This window comes from Tachyglossus aculeatus, chromosome 15, assembly GCF_015852505.1.
Source record: "Tachyglossus aculeatus isolate mTacAcu1 chromosome 15, mTacAcu1.pri, whole genome shotgun sequence".
NCBI classification, from domain to species: domain Eukaryota; kingdom Metazoa; phylum Chordata; class Mammalia; order Monotremata; family Tachyglossidae; genus Tachyglossus; species Tachyglossus aculeatus.
This window is the reverse complement of record NC_052080.1, coordinates 11,863,406-11,882,221: the sequence shown is the minus strand read 5'-3', so window position 1 is coordinate 11,882,221 and position 18,816 is coordinate 11,863,406. Positions and strand designations below refer to the sequence as shown.

Sequence of the window (18,816 nt, the reverse complement as noted above, 5' to 3'; positions counted from 1 at the left end):
TTCTAGACTGTAGGAAGGCATCATAATTACCAATTCTATTGTACTGTAATTTCCCAAGCACTTAGGGCAGTATTCTGGACACGGTAAGTGCTCAAAAAATACCAGTGATCCACTGAATGATCGATAACCCAGCCTCATCAACTGTGAAGTGATCCATCCAGATGTCTTAGAGTAGAGCTGAATGAACTAGATTGTAAACTCCTTGTGGCCAGAGATCACGACTTCCAATTCTATTGTACTGAACTCTCCCAAGTGCTCAGTACAAAGCTCTGCTCAATAAATACCCCTGTTTGATTCTGATGCTCAAACGGAAACCTGGTGACTAGAACACATCTGCAAAATGCGACTATATCCCTCCAGAGGCTACATTAATTCTTCCCTAGGTGCTGTGCACTTTCTTCTCATTTTGTTAGGAAGACTGGGAAAAGAAGGGCCCATTCTAAATTTCAATCACACACTGGGTATCGCTGCATATTTAAGTCTTTTTTTAATGAATCTAAGCATTTTTAAATGAAGTTTCATAAAGGATTCCATTTCCATTAGGTCTAAATTAAAAACTCTTTCCAGTGATGGGTTATGCTCACCTACAAATGGAGGCCTTTCTGATGACAGTCTAGGTATCTGGAGGTCCTAAGTTCAACTTTATTAATTTTGGAAGCGTGCGGGTTGTATGGAACTAAACGTTATCCACCCCAAGTGATCCGTATTTGGAAATCAAAATGGAAAAGTTTAGGCTGTCAAATCAAGGACTGAAGCATAAAGACACTATCCATGAAAACAGCTTATTTGAATTAAGCGTGCTTTTTGAGAAAAAAAAGAAGAAAAAACACTCTTGATCCCAATAGAGTGATTATTACATTCTATCAGAACATTTAAAAAATTGACAAACTCTCCAATGGACCAAACTCCAGCAAGAGGTTTTAGTGTTTGATGATGTCCTCCCAAGTTATAGAAAATGGTGTTAAATAGCATGACTAGAACTGTGAACCTGAAAAGTAGCTGGGTTCATTCATTCATTCATTCAATCACATTTATTGAGTGCTTACTGTGTGCAGAGCACTGTACTAAGTGCTTGGGAATCAATCAATCAATCAATCGTATTTATTGAGCGCTTACTGTGTGCAGAGCACTGTACTAAGCGCTCGGGAAGTCCAACTTGGCAACGTATAGAGACAGTCCCTATCCAACAACGGGCTCACAGTCTAGAAGGGGGAGACAGACAACAAAACATGTGGACAGGTGTCAAGTCATCAGAATACATAGAAGTAAAGCTAGATGCACATCATTAACAAAATAAATAGAATAATAAATATGTACAAGTAAAAGAAATAGAGTAATAAATCTGTACAAACATATACAGGTGTTGTGGGGAGGGAAAGGAGGTAGGGCGGGGGTGATGGGGAGGAGGAGAGGAAAAAGGGGGCTCAGTCTGGGATAGTAATAATGGCATTTATTAAGCACTTGTTATGCGCAAAGCACAGTTCTAAGCGCTGGGGACGTTACAAGGTGATAAGGTTGTCCCACGGGGGGCTCATAGTCTTAATCCCCATTTTACAGATGAGGGAACTGAGGCCCAGAGAAGTTAAGTGACTTGCCCAACGTCACACAGCTGACAATTGGCAGAGCCGGGACTTGAACCCATGAACTCTGACTCCAAAGCCCGGGCTCTTTCCACTGAGCCATGCTGTTTGGTTCTGTAGACAGGGCAACAGTTGGCTGCAGCAAATGTTTTGATCCCTGCCTTAATCATCTCCAACTTTCAAATAGTTAATAAAGAGTCTCAAAAGATGCAGGTGATGATGTAATACCTTCCGACTAGTTAAATATCCCTCAAAGCAAAGAAGCCTTTTAACCAACAATAGTCCTTTCTTCAAGTCCTTTGTTCACTTCAAGATAGGACATCACTAACTCTTTGTCTCTTTTTTAATGGTTCAAATCATTTCCCGGAAATCAGGAACAACAAACACTTCAATTTACTGGACTTGCACAATAAAATACTTGGAGAGGAAAAAAAAGAGGCACGCTTTAGAAATCCAAGATTTAAGGAAGAAACAGCATGTATGGCGCTGCATGTTTGGAAATTGCCTTTGACTGCACACATATGCCTGGTCTGTCTTAGAACACAAGCTTTCAAAGTCCTTGTGATATTTCCTTAGTTATACTTGAGCTATGTTTAGGCTAAACTCATATACTTTAAAGAATACTCTTAATGGAATATGAGTGATGTAGCTAAGGAAGAAGAAAGCATTCCATAAGAAATTCAGAAAGATCTTAAAATGAGAGGAAAAAGTTTAAATCCTTCAAATATGAGAGTGGGAACACGGGCAACATTGAAGACTATCATTCTGGCACAAAATAAGCAGTTCACAAGTACCATAATAATTATTATCATTCCCATTTTATCCAAACAATAGCAAAATTACACTCCAATAGGAAGGTCTTTCTAGGCATTTAAGTATATTTTATCTCCATTTCCTTAGGCACAGTTGGCAGAGTTTCATTACGAGTAAATTCATGTCTTTCTTATATTTAGCTTTTCACGCGTATGTAAGTTCGTTATGGGGAGGGAACATGTCTGCTAATTCTGTTGCACTGTACTCTCCCAAGCGCTTAGTAATAATAATAAGAATTATGGTACTTGTTAAGCACTTACTACTAGGCAAGCACTGCTCTAAGCGCTGGGGTCCTTCCTCTCCCCCTCCTCCCCCTCTCCATCCCCCCCACTTTACCTCCTTCCCCTCCCCACAGCACCTGTATATATGTACATATGTTTGCATGTATTTATTACGCTATTTATTCATTTACTTTATGTGTACATATCTACTCTATTTTATTTTGTTAATATGTTTTGTTTTGTTCTCCGTCTCCCCCTTCTAGCCTGTGAGCCCACTGTTGGGTAGGGACCGTCTCTACATGTTGCCAACTTGGACTTCCCAAGCACTTAGTCCAGTGCTCTGCACACAGTAAGCGCTCAATAAATACGATTGAATGAATGAACGGCACATAGTGAGCACTTAACAACCCCATTTTGCAGAGGAGGAAAGAGGCACTGAGAAATAAAGTTACTTGCCTAAGGACACACAGCAGGGAGATTGAGTTCCAGGCAGTCCAGGAGCACGAGGTCAGCTGTGAGGGATATGGGGATTCAATGCCTATTCTCCTTCCTACTTAGATGGTGAGCCCCACCTAATTATCTTATATCTGCCTCGGCGCTTAGTACAGTGCTTGGCACACGGTAAGCACTTAACAAATACCACAATTATTCTTATCACAGACACTGCACAGCACTCCCCATTTTCAAAGCCTTTCTGAATTGACATCTCCATGAGGTATTCCCAGATTAACTTTCAATCTCCCCATTTTACATCCCCCCAAACGGCACTTCAGAGCTTCAATGTGATTTTAAATACCCCCATACTCTCACAGTGTTCATGTGACTATCTTAAGTTTCTGTTCGGATTATCCTGTACTTACCCCAGCACTTAGTTCAGCACTCCCCATTTTCAAAGCCCTTCTGAATTCATATCTCCATGAGGTATTCCCGGATTAACTTTCAATCTCCCCATTTTACATCCCCCCAAATGGCACTTCAGAGCTCCAATGCAATTTTAAATACCCCCACTCTCTCATAGTGTTCATGTGACTATCTTAAATTTCTGTTTGGATTATTCTGTACTTACCCCAGCACTTAGTTCAGCACTCCCCATTTTCAAAGCCCTTCTGAATTCACATCTCCATGAGGTATTCCCGGATTAACTTTCAATCTCCCCATTTTGCATCCCCCCACATCCCCCCAAATGGCACTTCAGAGCTTCAATGAAATTTTAAATACCCCCACACTCTCATAGTGTTCATGTGACTATCTTAAATTTCTGTTGGGATTATTCTGTGTTTACCCCAGCACTTAGTTCGGGGCTTGGCACATAGTACAGGCTTGGCAAAACCTGCAAATCTTATCATTGTGATTATTATTCTTGTTATTAATATTAGTAGCAGTAATTATCACGAGAATAATAATCACAGTAATAATAACAGGGTAGTAGTACTAGAGTAGACAAAACCTGTTTATCTAGGGATGAGTAGTTATTTGGATCTGGCTAAAATTTCCTTTATTTCTCTTTATGTTGCCCTGGTATTAGATGGAGATTCTACAGACAGCGAAATTCATCCATACGTGAGTGTGTTACTGAAAAGGCCAATGTGGAACCCACAGTCTGGGTCACATCATGGGCACAAAAACACTGTCCTTTTGTGACAACCCTGTTCTTGTCACATTTGATGTTCGCAGGACTTAGCAACGCTTTCTCTTATGCCTCCCTGTCCCTTCTTCCTCAAGGAGCTTTGGATCAAAATGAGCCACTCCTTTCTGGATAGCACTGTGCCATGTTAGGCTAACCTCAGCAATGGGCTCCTGGTTTTGGGCTGAGATGTAGTGTTTGCCTGAAGTTTTGTTTTGTTCTGTCCTGAAAATATTTCCTCTGCCTTCCTGGTGTTATTCCCTGTTGCAGGTTTTTAAGCTTTATTTTTGGGTGTTGCTTTTTTAAACAGTATTAGGAGCTTACTATGTGCTAGGCACTGTACTAATCACTGGGTTAGATACAAGATAATTGGGTTGGATGCAGTCCCTATCCCACAGTAGGGCTCACGGTCTTAATCCCCATTTTACAGAGGTCACTGAAGCACAGATAAATTAAATGACTTGCCCGAGGTCCTACAGTAGACAAGTGGCAAAGCCAGGATTAGAACCCAGCTCCTCTGAATCCCAGGCCTGCTGCTGCTGCTTCTTTCATTCATTTATGTTGCCAACTTGTACTTCCCAAGCGCTTAGTACAGGGCTCTGCACACAGTAGGCGCTCAATAAATATGACTGAATGAATGAATGAATGAAATCATATTTTGTTGCACACTTACTGTGTGCTGAGCCCTGTACTAAGCGCTTGGGAGAGTATATTACAACAGTAAACAGTCACATCCCTGCCCATAATGAGTTTACAGTCTAGAGGGTTTAGTTTCAACTAGGTGTATGACTAACCTCTGTGTATGAAATGCGGCAGAATTTATGTTTCAATCAAATGGACCGGACAAGGCCCTCGATAGCTAATAGAAGAGCAAGATTTTTTTCAGTGCATAAAAACACAGCACCAAACCCATAACAGTGCAATCTGTGAATACCAAAAGCCAGCCAAAGCACTGAATCCACAGCCACTTCAAAAACAATCTCCTAAAACCCTATTGCAATTTAGATAACAGTACCAGAGTAATAATTACCCCCTAAACCAAAAACATGAAAATATGTCTATTCATCTATCAGACTACAAAAATCTGCACAATACTATGCCCATATATCCATATGCACATGTATGCTGCCTAAAAAAAAATACCAAAAACTTAATTTAAGTGATTATGAAAAATTTTGTCATGATTTCGAAACTTTTCTAATACTTTTCACATTATTCTACTTGAATGCATGTAGTCCTTGCTGACTGAAAATGGGGACAGACCTAATTTTGCTTTGATGTGTAATGTTGGCTGCTAAAATGATAAGATAATGAAGTAAAATGTCCCATGGCCCGATAAAATAAGTTATTAAAGGAAAAACTGCCAGACTCAAATACAGAAAGCTTTGATGCTTCAATTTTTCTATTAATAGAAGGTATTTTATGTCTTAAAGAGTTTTTATGGAATACTGCAAATCTGGAACAAAGTTCAGCTTTCTGTTAACCACATGGGAAACAGTACGACTACTGCTTTATTTCAACCATCTTAACTTCCAGGAGGGGAAATGTGGCACATTTCAAATGATCTTACAAAAAGGGTTCACCTTCTAGACAGAAATCTGCCCCTCTATAGAGTTTCTCAAAATAACAAGGGAAGATATCTGGGACAGATTTCTTTTCCCAAGTTCAGTAAACAGGCTCCATAAGTGTAACAATCCAGTTGTGACACAGTCCCTCCAATTCCTGATGAAGAAAGAACAAAAAAAAAAGCCACCGCATTCCTCGCTCCTTCAAGTCAGAGGGAGAGAGACCCAAGCAAACTGGTTTTCATTCAAAAAGTGCTGCCCCATAGAAATCCTGAACTATTCTCCCCAAAGAGGGGGGTCAAAATTCCACTAGGTTTCAATCTATCAATCGATGATATTTTTTGAGCACTTCCTGGGTGCAGACCACTGTACTAAATTGCCACCCTCCCACCCCACAACTCTAGGCCTATGAAGCCAGTCATGAAATCTGCCCCCCGATCACGACACCCAACAAAATCTAGAATTTCTTCTAAATAAAATCTTTCTGCGTTGATAAAGGGACTCTTCGGGGACACTGTCAATTAGCTCTCCTTCAAATTAAACATATGCATACACTCCTGAAATGTAAATAGCCATCTCACCATTTTGCAGCAAGACAAAATTGTCCATTCTTTTATTATGCCGATGGAATGACATTTTAGTGTTCAGAAAACCACCAAGAGGTGGTTATTCAAGAGGTTATTCTCTTCTTTAATGAAAACACACATCAATCTGGGTGCTGGTTTTCTACTCTCTGATCAATCTTTTTCTTAAATATAAGTTTTGGGGATACTTTCTCCTAACAGCTGTCTCTGAAGGGATCCTAGTAAGGTCCTTCCTTTCTTCGCACTACACTAATCAACTGGAACAGGCTTTCTGCAATTCCTGGTCTCCTTGGCTCTTTTCAGACCTTATATTAAGATCTATCTTTTCAGCCTGGCCTATTACTCTTAACGCAATTAAAACCAATTAAATCCAACTCCCTGATTGTCCTATTTTCCCTGGGTTTAATTACCCTGAAAATACTCTGTCATTTTATGTCTCTCTTCACTTCTCCCACAGCAGATGGTTTCTAAAACCCAGAGAATTGGATACAAATACATCCAGTTTCGATCACGTGGCACACTATCCAAAGTGGAAAACCACTAAGAGGAAACAAACATGTTTACTTAATTACTAATGTCGCTTGAAAGTTAGAAGGGCTTACCGCCCCCAGGAAAAAAAAATCTACAAGTTTCCTCTGATCAGGAGAGAAACATCGGTACAGCTCTCCCTTATTCAACTAACTACGGGATTCATTTCTCAATCAAAGGGTAATTTTTCAATAAAAACCAACACAGCATTGTAGCTATTCTCTTAAAAAAGTGCTGTAACTTTCTGCAATTGGGTCTGGGGCTATTGGGCAAAATACACTCTACCTCCAAACTTCTCTCTCCTGATCTCTGCCTCCATCTCAAAAGGCATGACATAATAATACTAATGATGGTATTTGTTAAGTGCTTACTATGTGCAAAGCACTGTTCTAAGCGCTGGGGAAGTTACAAGGTGATCAGGTTGTCCCACGGGACAATCCCCATTTTACAGATGAGGGAACTGAGGCACAGAGAAGTTAAGTGACTTGCCCAAAGTCATACAGCTGACAGTTGGCGGAGCAGGGATTTGAACCCATGACCTCTGACTCCAAAGCCCGTGCTCTTTCCACTGAGCCACGCTGCTTCTCCAATGACATGAGGTTAGCAACACGGCTTAGTTGGTAGAGCCCGGGCCTGGGGCTCAGAAGGACCTGGGTTCTAATCCCAGCTCTATCACTTGTCTGCGTGGGACCCTGAAAAAGACACTTCATTTCTCCGTGCCTCAGTGACTTCATCTGTAAAATGGGGATTAAGAGAGTGAGCCCCTTGTGGGACAGGGACTGTGTCCAACCTGATTAACTTGTATCTACCCCAGTAAGCGCTTGGGAGAGTACAATAGAACAATGTTAACTGACATTTTAACGTGCCTACAGTGAGTTTTACTGTCTAGAGAAGCAGCGTGGCTCAGTGGAAAGAGCACGGGCTTTGGAGCCAGAGGTCATGGGTTCGAATCCCGGCTCCCCACATGTCTGCTGTGTAACCTTGGGCAAGTCACTTAACTTCTCTGAGCCTCAGTTCCCTCATCTGTAAAACGGGGATGAAGACTGTGAGCCCCACATGGGACAACCTGATCACCTTGGGACAACCTGATCACCTTGTATCCCCCCAGCGCTTAGAACAGTGCTTTGCACATAGTAAGCGCTTAACAAATGCCATCATTATTGTTATTATTAGAGGGGGAGTCAGACATGAATATAAACTACAGATATGCACACAAGTGGCGTGGGGCTGGGAGGGGGATGAATGAAGAGAGCAAGACGGGGGGAGGCAAAACGGAGTGGGAGGACCCAGGTCTGGTGAGGATGCCCAAGGCCAGAGGAAACCAACCGAGGACCATGGACGGCAGTGGCCGTTAACAGCTGAGAGTGGGACCCAGGGACTGAATGGCGCCAGAGAAGTCAGACGGGAAAAGGGCTGTCCTGGGGGAAGCAGTGAAGCCGCCAGGTCAGCGGAGGCGGGCGGGTGGGATATCGGGATGGGGTTGGAAGAGGGACTCCTGGCCAAACTGGCCTGACTCCCTGAAGCGGCCAGAGAATGAGATCGGAGGAGTAAGACCCGGAAGACGGATGGGCTCCAGTGAAATTGTGAAAGATGGGAGAGAGAGATAAGATCACAAGCTGGGACTACCAAAACACACAAACACACACATACACACAGACACCCCACCCCAACTTCAAACACTCCCCGGCCCACATATACCCACAACATACAGACAGCAGCACAGCAGATTTAAAGCACAGTGCAACACACATACCATATGCACACTCATCAAGCACCCACTGTTGGGTAGGGACCGTCTCTCTATGTTGCCAACTTGGACTTCCCAAGCGCTTAATACAGTGCTCTGCACACAGTAAGCGCTCAATAAATATGATTGAATGAATGAATGAATGAATCAAGCACATATATAATACAAACATGGCCAATACACCCGTTGTTGGGTAGGGACTGTCTCTGTTGCCAAATTGTACTTTCCAAGTGCTTAGTACAGAGCACTCCACACAGTAAGTGCTCAATAAACACAACTGAATGAACGAATGAAACATGCACACACACGAGATATTTTTATCACCTGTCAGCTAACATCATGAACGAATAAAAAGCTACACCACACAGCAAGACAATTACTACAAATTTGGGGATTAATAAATCACTTGTTTGCTCCTTGAGGGTGGGGATTTTCTTTACCAACTCTCTTGTAAAGTACTCTCCCAAGTCCTTAGTATTGCGCTGTGTTTGCAGCTCACATTTATATCTTAGAAAGGAAGATTTTTCAAAAAAAGAGACCATGGAGACACAGATCTCAAGGAATTGGATGTCCAAGTAGAAGGCGGCTTCTCAAAGGCTGAATAAGTCAGGGACTGAGAGAAAGTGCGAGCTGCTTATGTTTCTAACCCGAGGAAGCTTTAGAAAGAAATCCCAGCCCCTGTGAGTCTAGAAATTTATTTAAGGATATCTTAACAGACTCTTCCAAACTGTCTTTATTTAAAATAGCAAGTGCGCTCATCCTTTTCTAGGGGGATTGAACAAATATATAAAGAAGATACCCTGACTTTCAAACTCTAACAAGAATCCTCAGACAAAATTCCACCAGCTTATTTAGATATTCTAATGCCGGAAATCTTAGAGTAGGATATACGGCTTCTCCTTTCAGGAAAAGGTCTTCCAAATATCATTTAAGTCAGGTTCTATTTTCTTAGAAGAAAGACAACAAGAGGCGACAACAGACAAATAAACAGACAAATAACAGACAACAGACAAATAGAGGCGACAACAATAATACCGAGATTTTAATTTGATCTAGATTTTCTTGGTTTCCAGTCAGAGGAGATGACGGAGACTATTGAGAAAAGAGGCCCGATTCTCAGATGGAGATACAAAAAAATGACCATCTGTACAAATATATTTCTTCTACTTCTTGTAAGGGGTTTCTGGTTGTTTTTGGAGTGGGTGGGAGAGAAATGAAAACAAAATGCAAGTTCATTAATTAATTTTTTCTTGTCTTCAAGAATGAAAGATTCACATTTACATGGGCAATGTAAAAAATTGCTATAGTTATTCATTCATTCAATTGCATTCATTGAGTGCTTATTGTGTGCGGAGCACTGTACTAAGCGCTTCGGAAGTACAAGTTGGCAACACATAAAGACGGTCCTTACCCAACAACGGGCTCACAGTCTAGAAGGGGAAGACAGACAACAAAACAAAACATGTGAACAGGTGTCAAGTCATCAGAATAAATGGAATTAAAGCTAGATGCACATCATTAACAAAATAAATAGAATAGTAAATATGTTAGTGAAGTCTTGAGCAACACAAGTTACTCAAGGGTATGTATCTTGAGAACGTCTTGAGAAACAGAGAGGCCTAGTGGAAACAAGATGGCCCTAGGAGACAGAGGACCTGAATTCTAATCCTGCTTCCACCGCTTGTCTGCTGTGTGACTTTGGGCAAGTCATTTCACTTCTCTGTGCCTCAGTTCCCTCATTTGTAAAATGAGGATTAATTAAGACAATGAAACCTAAGTGAAACAGGGTCTATCTCCTACCACATTACCTTGAATCTACCCCAGTGCTTAGTACGGTGCTTGGCGTATAATGAGCGGTTAAGAAGTACCATTAAAAAAAAACGCACACACAAAGGAAAAGCCACTGCTATCCACTAAAATAATTCCCACGGTCAGGAGCAGGAGTGCCTATTGGGCACAATGTCTTGTACTAAACCCTTGGGAATGTGAATCGGGAGCATGTGATGCTTGCCAGCGTGGCTCGGTGGAAAAAGCCCGGGCTTTGGAGTCAGAGGTCAGGGGTTCTAATCCCGGCTCCGCCAATTGTCAGCTGTGTGACTTTGGGCAAGTCACTTCACTTCTCTGGGCCTCAGTTATCTCATCTGTAAAATGGGGATTAAGACTGTGAGCCTCCCGTGGGACAACCTGATCACCTTGTAATCTCCCCAGCGCTTAGAACTGTGCTTTGCACAAAGTAAGCGTTTAATAAATGCCATTATTATTATCATTATTATTATTATGTTGCTCAAGTACCTCTTCATGGCTAGGTTGGACTATCAGTGTTTAAGTGAGGCAATGTTTATGTGAGTTTATTCAGGTTACAAGGTGAGCCACGGGGTTGGGGGGGGGGGGGCTCGCAGTCTTAATCCCCATTTTACAGATGAGGCAACTGAGACACAGAGAAGTGAAGTGACTTGCCCAAAGTCACACAGCTGACAACCGGCAGAGCCGGGATTACAACCCATGACCTCCGATTCCTAAGCCCGTGCTCTAAAAGCAGCGTGGCTCAATGGAAAGAGCCCGGGCTTTGGAGTCAGAGGTCATGGGTTCAAATCCCGGCTCTGCCACTTTTCAGCTGTGTGACTTTGGGCAAGTCACTTCACTTCTCTGGGCCTCAGTTCCCTCATCTGTAAAATGGGGATGAAGACTGTGAGCCCCCCGTGGGACAATCTGATCACCTTGTATCTCCCCCAGCGCTTAGAACAGTGCTTTGCACATAGTAAGCGCTTAATAAATGCCATCATTATTATTATTATTATTTCCACTGAGCCACGCTGCTTCTCATGCACTGAACTGCCAACGGGAATTTTAAATAGACTGTCCCGAAATATTAGCATGTCCAGCGAAAAGGGCACTCTTACTCTAGAAGAAACTGGATACTAGGCAACACAGACAATTGATCTGCCCAGTAATGGCACTGTTTACAGTCATACGTTCACGTTTGTAATCAGAGAAACCGCAAAAGTCGGCAACATTGAAAGTGGCATTGTCAATTAGTCTCATAAGAATTCGGAAAGCAATGGAAAAGCAATGAACTGTGACCGCTCACTATTTTTAATGTTTTCTGAAATAACTGAAGATATAGAGAGAAGACAGGGTGGCACAGTGGAAAGAATACAGGACTGAGAATGGGGAGATACATGTTCATTCATTCATTCATTCATTCAATCGCATTTATTGAGCGCTTACTGTGTGCAGAGCACTGTACTAAGCGCTTGGGAAGTCCAAGTTGGCACCATATAGAGACGGTCCCTACCCAACAGTGAGCTCACAGTCTAGAAGGGGGAGACAGAGAACATACTAACATACTAACAAACATACTAACAAAATAAAATAATTAGAATAAATATGTACAAATAAAATAAATAGAGTAATAAATACGGACAAACATATATACATATATACAGGTGCTGTGGGGAGGGGAAGGAGGTAAGGCGGTATCCCAGTTCGACCTCCGGCCTGCTGAGTGGCCTTGGGAATGGTACTTAATCTCTATAGACCCATTAATCAATCAATGGTGCTTCCTGAGTGCTTACTCTACACAGAGCACAGTATTAATTTCTTGGGAGAGTATAACAATAATGATGACGGTATTTGTTAAGTACTTACTATTTATATCCCTAGTTATAAGTTAAGTGACTTGCCCAAGGTCACGCAGCAAGCAAATGGCAAGGTCAGGATTAGAACCCAGGTCCTCTGGCTCCTTGGCCCATGTTTTTTTCGCGCTACACTACATAGCACCAGCATTTATTCATTCATTCATTCGATCGTATTTATTGAGCACTTACTGTGTGCACAGCACTGTACTAAGTGCTTGGGAAGTACAAGTTGGCGACATACAGAGACGGTCCCTACCCAACAACGGGCTCACAGCCTAGAAGGGGGAGACAGACAACAAAATAAAACATATTAACAAAATAAAATAAACAGAATATTAGGTTTTAGGTTATTTGTTTTGCTGTTGGACTTTGCTTAATTCCTGGATTATTACATTTTGTTAAAATCTGTCCCGATCAATCCACTTCCCTGCAACCTAAAAACCATGTCTTTTAAACCACCATCCAATTCTATATTTGAGCACCGCATCCTGTATTTTTTGCCCTCAGGTGGAGAGTTAGATTTCTTTGTTTGCTTTTATATGGTTTGCCTACTCTAATAGGCTGTGAATAAACCAGAGAAATCAGGGAGCATTTGACGGAAATAAAGGAACAAAAGGCTAGCTGGCCATTTCCCTGTTCTACAAGCCTCAGTTGCAATCACTTCTTCCTGTAAATCTATTTATATGCATACACTTTAGTCTACCTACAAGGATGTATAATGAATTGCAGTGTGAGAAAGGGCCATATGCTTTACTAGAGCTACTGTTTCTTCATTCTGTACTAACCACCTATTCTCTTCCAGTAATAGCATGCAGGGAAATGGAGATATCTTCCTGGAAAAATCACATTTTACCACCCTACTTCGGTCTCACTGAGCTGCCCTCAATGCCCGCCTGGTACATCCGATTACCTGTCGGCTTCTACCCAAGATGTGCGATTTGGTTGATCCAGGTCTTAGGTCTGATTTTTATCCACTAGGAGTGGAATATAAGAGAATAGGGATTTCCAATTTTTCCCATTTATAAGACTGCCTGTCTTCTCCACTAGAATATAAGCTCCTTGATGTTTGGGATCAGATCTACTAATTTTATTTTATTCTCTCGAATAATCAGTCCTGGGCTCTGCACAGAATAGGCACTCTATAGAAAATATGCGCTGATTGACAAAGGAAGCTTTAACACTAAAATATAGGAAATTGGTGAGTCAATCCCATGCTTTTTCAGGTAAGGAGTAAGTTTTGGAAGACCGCTATCCCTAAAAGCTCAGGAGGGTTTCCCCATTTCTGTGAGATAAGGGTAGGTTCTGAAGTGCTTCCTTCCTGTTCATTCATGCAATCGTATTTACTGAGTGCTTACTGTGTGCACGGCACTGTACTAAGCACTTGGGAGAACACAATACAATAGACACATTCCCTGTCCACAATGAGCTTACTGCCTAGAGGGGGAGACTGACATTAATATAAATTACAGATATGCACATAAGTGCTGTGGGGCTGGGAGGGGGCATGAATAATAAATGAATAAGGTTGCAATTAAGTCAATCCTCTGCCAAGGTTACCTAATGAATCTCGAGATACACTTAACCATCAACAAGAAAGACCGAACAGCTAAATATTCAACAGAGAAACTTCTCAGATGTCTCGAGTATCGAGGTCAGGTTTTATTTCAAATGGAGAGATAAATGACTGAGGTTTTGAAAGAGGGAGACAAGGACAATTTGTTTTGTTGCTTGACAGGAGCCTCAGTGATACAGACATAACCAGGGACACGGGTTGCAATGAAAGTTGCAAATCAGTCATATTTATTGAGTGCTTACTGCGTGAAGAACACTGTCCTAAGTGCTTGCAAAAGTACAATATAACAGACACATTCCCTGCCCTCAGTGAGCTTACAGTCTAGAGGACTATAAGCATCTTTGCATTCAGTGCATTCTAACTGCAAACTCTAAGCAAGCCTCATCCCCTACGCATAAAATTGGGTCAGAAATGACACAATTTTGTGTATCGGTGCACCTGAATGTGGCTGACAAAACTAATGCGTGATTACCGTCGCATTGGATTCACTTCTAGACTGTGAGCTTATTGTTGGGTAGGGACCATCTCTATATGTTGCCGACTTGTACTTCCCAAGCGCTTAGTACAGTGCTCTGCATAGCATGGCTCAGTGGTAAGAGCCCAGGCTTTGGAGTCAGAGACCATGGGTTCAAATCCCGACTCCTCCACTAGTCAGCTACGTGACTTTGGGCAAGTCACTTCACTTCTCTGTGCCTCAGTGATCTCATCTGTAAAATGGGGATGAAGACTGTGAGCCCCACGTGGGACAACATGGTCACCTTGTAACCTCCCCAGCGCTTAGAACAGTGCTTTGCACATAGTAAGCACTTAATACATGCCATCATTATTAATAAATACGATGCAATGAATGAATTCACAGTGCTTGCCATCATTTTCATTTTTCCCTTTTCAGGTCTCAATCTTTATGAAACTTCTCCTCCAAGAGAGCCACTCTATTTCTGATTTCTGAGCCTGTGGGGGGCAACGTAATGAGGGAATCTCACGCATTTTGTCTTACAACTGCCAGTTTCCAAACATTTTTTTTATCTTATGTTATCTTATGTTAAGCTATCTTACGTTTTAATTTGATACATAGACACCGTCATTTTCACTGAACCCAGTGGCATAATGTAATAATATGTAATAATGTATAATAATAATAATAATAATAATAACAACATAATGTAATATTAACTTTCTTGGACCGAACGCTACATACACCAGAATTCTGGATCTCTCTGGCAGCAAACAGTAAAAATGAATTCTGAAAGTCCAATTAAGGAAAAAAAAATCCAAATGTCTTTCTCTGAGATGTGGACTCCATTTTCTCTCTTAATGTACCAGGGATGTGGGGTGGCGTTTTAAAAAGCCTATGTTGACAAAGTGAAAGCACTTTCTGACCAGTCAATACTCAATGGGCTCAACTGAATTGCGGTAGAAAGGTCCAGGAAAGAAGTAGCGTAAGAAAGCTTTTGGGAGGGGCGGCAGAAGTTCAGAACATAGGACATGCTGCGAGAGTTTGGAGACCCGCCAGCAGAAAGTCCTACTGCCAAGAAGCAGCGTGGTCTAGCGGAAAGACCCTGGGCCTAGAAGTCAGAGGACCTGGGTTCTAATCCTGACTCTGCTGCTGCATAATCAAATGCAATAGAATAGAAATGCAGAGTTTCTATACATTTTACTTGATGATCCTCTTGCTGGCTGTTGCTGGCTTATATTCTTGTGCTGACCTCCATTCCTCTCTTGATCTTTTTTTGGTTTTCAAAGCACTCAATCATCTTGCCCCTTTATACCTCACCTCACTGCTTTCCTATTACAAGTCTAATGCCAACCTAGTCACTGTACCTCGATCTCATCTAGCTCGTCGCTGACCTCACACCCACATCCTAATTCTGGCCTAGAATGCCCTCCCTCTTCACAACCATTAAGACAGTTCTTTGCCCCACTTCAAAGCCTTATTGAAGACACATCTCCTCCAAGAGGTCTTCCCTGACTAAACCATCTTTACCTTTCCTCCCACTCCTTTATTGAGTCGCCCTGACTTGCTCCCTTTATTTATCCCCCTTTCCAGTCCCACAGCACTTATGTCCTTATCTGTCATTTATTTATACTAACGTCTGTCTCCCCCTCTAGACTGTAAGCTCATTGTGGGCAGGGGAATGGATGTTAGATTGTTACACTGTACTCTCCCAATCGAGCAACAGTAAATAACAGTAAATAAAAAAGTAAGTAAACAGTAGCTCAATAAATACGATTGATTGACTATAGTATGTTCCCCGAAGAAACACTTCTCACTGCACAAGCCTATCAGTTCATTATCACCCCCATACTAGCGTTAGAATTTAATAACAGGGAAGAACAAATTTTTTCTGTATGGAAATGAAAAGGCATTAGTGACGCAAAGTTATTTTATTCCCTTTTCGAAAGAAGCTCAATTATCATTATTTAGGGCCGCCGAAGTTTTTTTTTTTCCAACTTCCTTGGTAAAATAATTTGTTTCATAAAACTTTAATGGAGCTGGGATCGACTGACTAACATTCAGGCAGCAGTGTGTTCATTGTGGGTTTGCACAAAACAAAACTGCATAATGGGATTCTACAACTTGTAACATGTTCGCTGATGAATTCTTTAGGTTTTCCACATATCCGTCTAGCAACATGCCATGTTTACCCCATGTCACATATACACGACCGAGTCATTCACGTTTTATATTCAATCAATCAACGGTATTTGCTGAGTGCTTACTATGTGCAGAGCATTCTACTAAGCACTTGGAAGAGTACAGTACAACACAGTGGGCAGACATGTTCCCTGCCCAAAACGAGCTTACAGTCTAGAGGGGTTTACCATCTAGAGGGGCGCACAGTCTACAGTCCACATTCAGTCCACCACTAAATCCTGTCTACTTTTCCTCCACAACTTTTCCAGAAAAATAGAAACATAGGGGTATGCATTTTCATGGTCTGCTTTAGCTCATCAAGCCTGATGTTGGAGGTATTGTTTAGACATGCTGAATTCACACTGCATAAAATGAGACTAGATGGCAACTTGCATCTCCTTGGCCCAAAGAAAGAATTATAAGGCACACAAGCACATAAGAGTGAAATGAATAGGCGTTCTACTGTGTAGTGTTGATGCCACAAATTTAGGTTAGACATGCATTGTGTGATTCATGTGCCCTGCCTAAAAACCTCCAAATGATGGCTAGTTGAAAGAAACAGAGAAAAATGTATAGATGTCTTGGGCCTTAGCGGAATACCAAGTATATGTGAAGATCGTTGGACAGGTTTTCTCAATAACTGACTTTGGGAAGTTGATTGATTTTGAAAGTTCTTCCAGAAAATGGTTTTAATCATTTCAACTCATTAAGAATGTCCACTTTGCCATTTCTCCCTTGAACCGTACGGTTAATTCACTGTTCTTCAACGACAGACCCTTTGATTTCATTCTTTGGATCACTCTAGACCAATTAACATCAGCTTTGAAAGGTAACATGACCAACTGAACTGATGTCTAAATTCAAGTCCTGACTCTCCCTAACAGAAGTAAATCACTGCTCCATTTTTTTCCCCCACCAGCATAATAGGAGAAGCGAAGTTAACGATAATACTTGACTTCTCTGTGCCTGAGTGCCTCGTTTGTAAAATGGGGATTAAGGCTGTGAGCCTTGTGTGGGACATGGATTGTGCCAAACCCGATCTGTTTGTATCCACCTCAGTGCTTAGTATAGTGCCTGGCTCACAGTAAGCGCTTATCAAATGCCAGAATTATTGTAATACAAGCAGTACTTTTAAGTGCTTACTCCACACAAAGCACTGGGGTAAAGCATTGGGATAACTGGATCAGACACCGTCTCGGTCCCATACTGAACTCACAATTTAAGAGGGGGAGCAGGTTTCTCATCCCCATTTAACACATGAGGAAACTGAGGCCCAGAGAGGTTAAGTCACCCAGCTGGTCAGTGGCATAGCCAGGATTAAAATAATAATAATAATAATAATGGCATTTATTAAGTGCTTACTATGTGCAAAGCACTCTTCTAAGCGCTGGGGAGGCTACAAGGAGATCAGGTTGTCCCACAGGGGGCTCACAGTTTTAATGCCCATTTTACAGATGAGGTAACTGAGGCCCAGAGAAGTTAAGTGACTTGTCCAAGGTCACACAGCAGACTCGTGGCGGAGGCGGGATTAGAACCCACATCCTCTGACTACCAAGCCCATGCTCTTTCCACTAAGCCACGCTGCTTCTCTAACTGCTGCTGACTGAGAGTCAGAGGACCTGGGATCTCATCCCAGCTCTGTCACTTGTCTGCCATGTGACCTTGGGCAAATCACTTCACTCCTCTGGGCCTCAGTTACCTCATCTGCAAAATGGGGGTTCAAAACCTGTTCGCCCTCCCAGTTAGACTGTGAGCCCCATTTGGGACCTGATCTTCTTGTATCCACCCCAGCACTTAGTACAGTGTTTGATACATAACAGTGCTTGATAAATACCAAATAACAAATAATTATCATTATTATTAAAGCAATGGAGGGTAGCCACAGAAGGAAATAGTAAGGTCCAGAACCCTGAGAACAAAGACAAAGCCACTGAATTTGCCCAGGAGGTGGTCACTGATGAGCTTGGCGAGAGAGTTTAATTGGGTGATGAAGAAAGACGAGCCAGAGTGATCGGAAAGAATTTGGTCCAGAGGAAATGGAGGCAATACACATATGTGGCATATTTGAACAATTTGGGCACCCATAGGAGGAAACGGGAGGGCAACTAGAAAGAGCCCTATGTGTATTCAGCATGTATTTAAATATTAAATCATTTTGTAGTTCCTGTTCCAAAAAGCCCATAAAAAGAGAAAACATGAAATTAAATGCTCATAGATTAAATCCCCAATAATAGCCTGAATGAATTAAATTAAAGAATAGGGTGTTCTTCACTTTTAATTAACTTCACTGTGAATCAGCACCTCTGGA

The 18,816-nt window shown here is 41.8% G+C and overlaps 1 protein-coding gene across 2 annotated transcripts in view; it reads right to left on the bottom strand.

The window, feature by feature from the left end:
* The window catches only part of NLGN4X (neuroligin 4 X-linked), a 181,248-nt gene that overhangs the window by 122,871 nt on the left and 39,561 nt on the right, over positions 1–18,816 (bottom strand). The window lies entirely within an intron of this gene.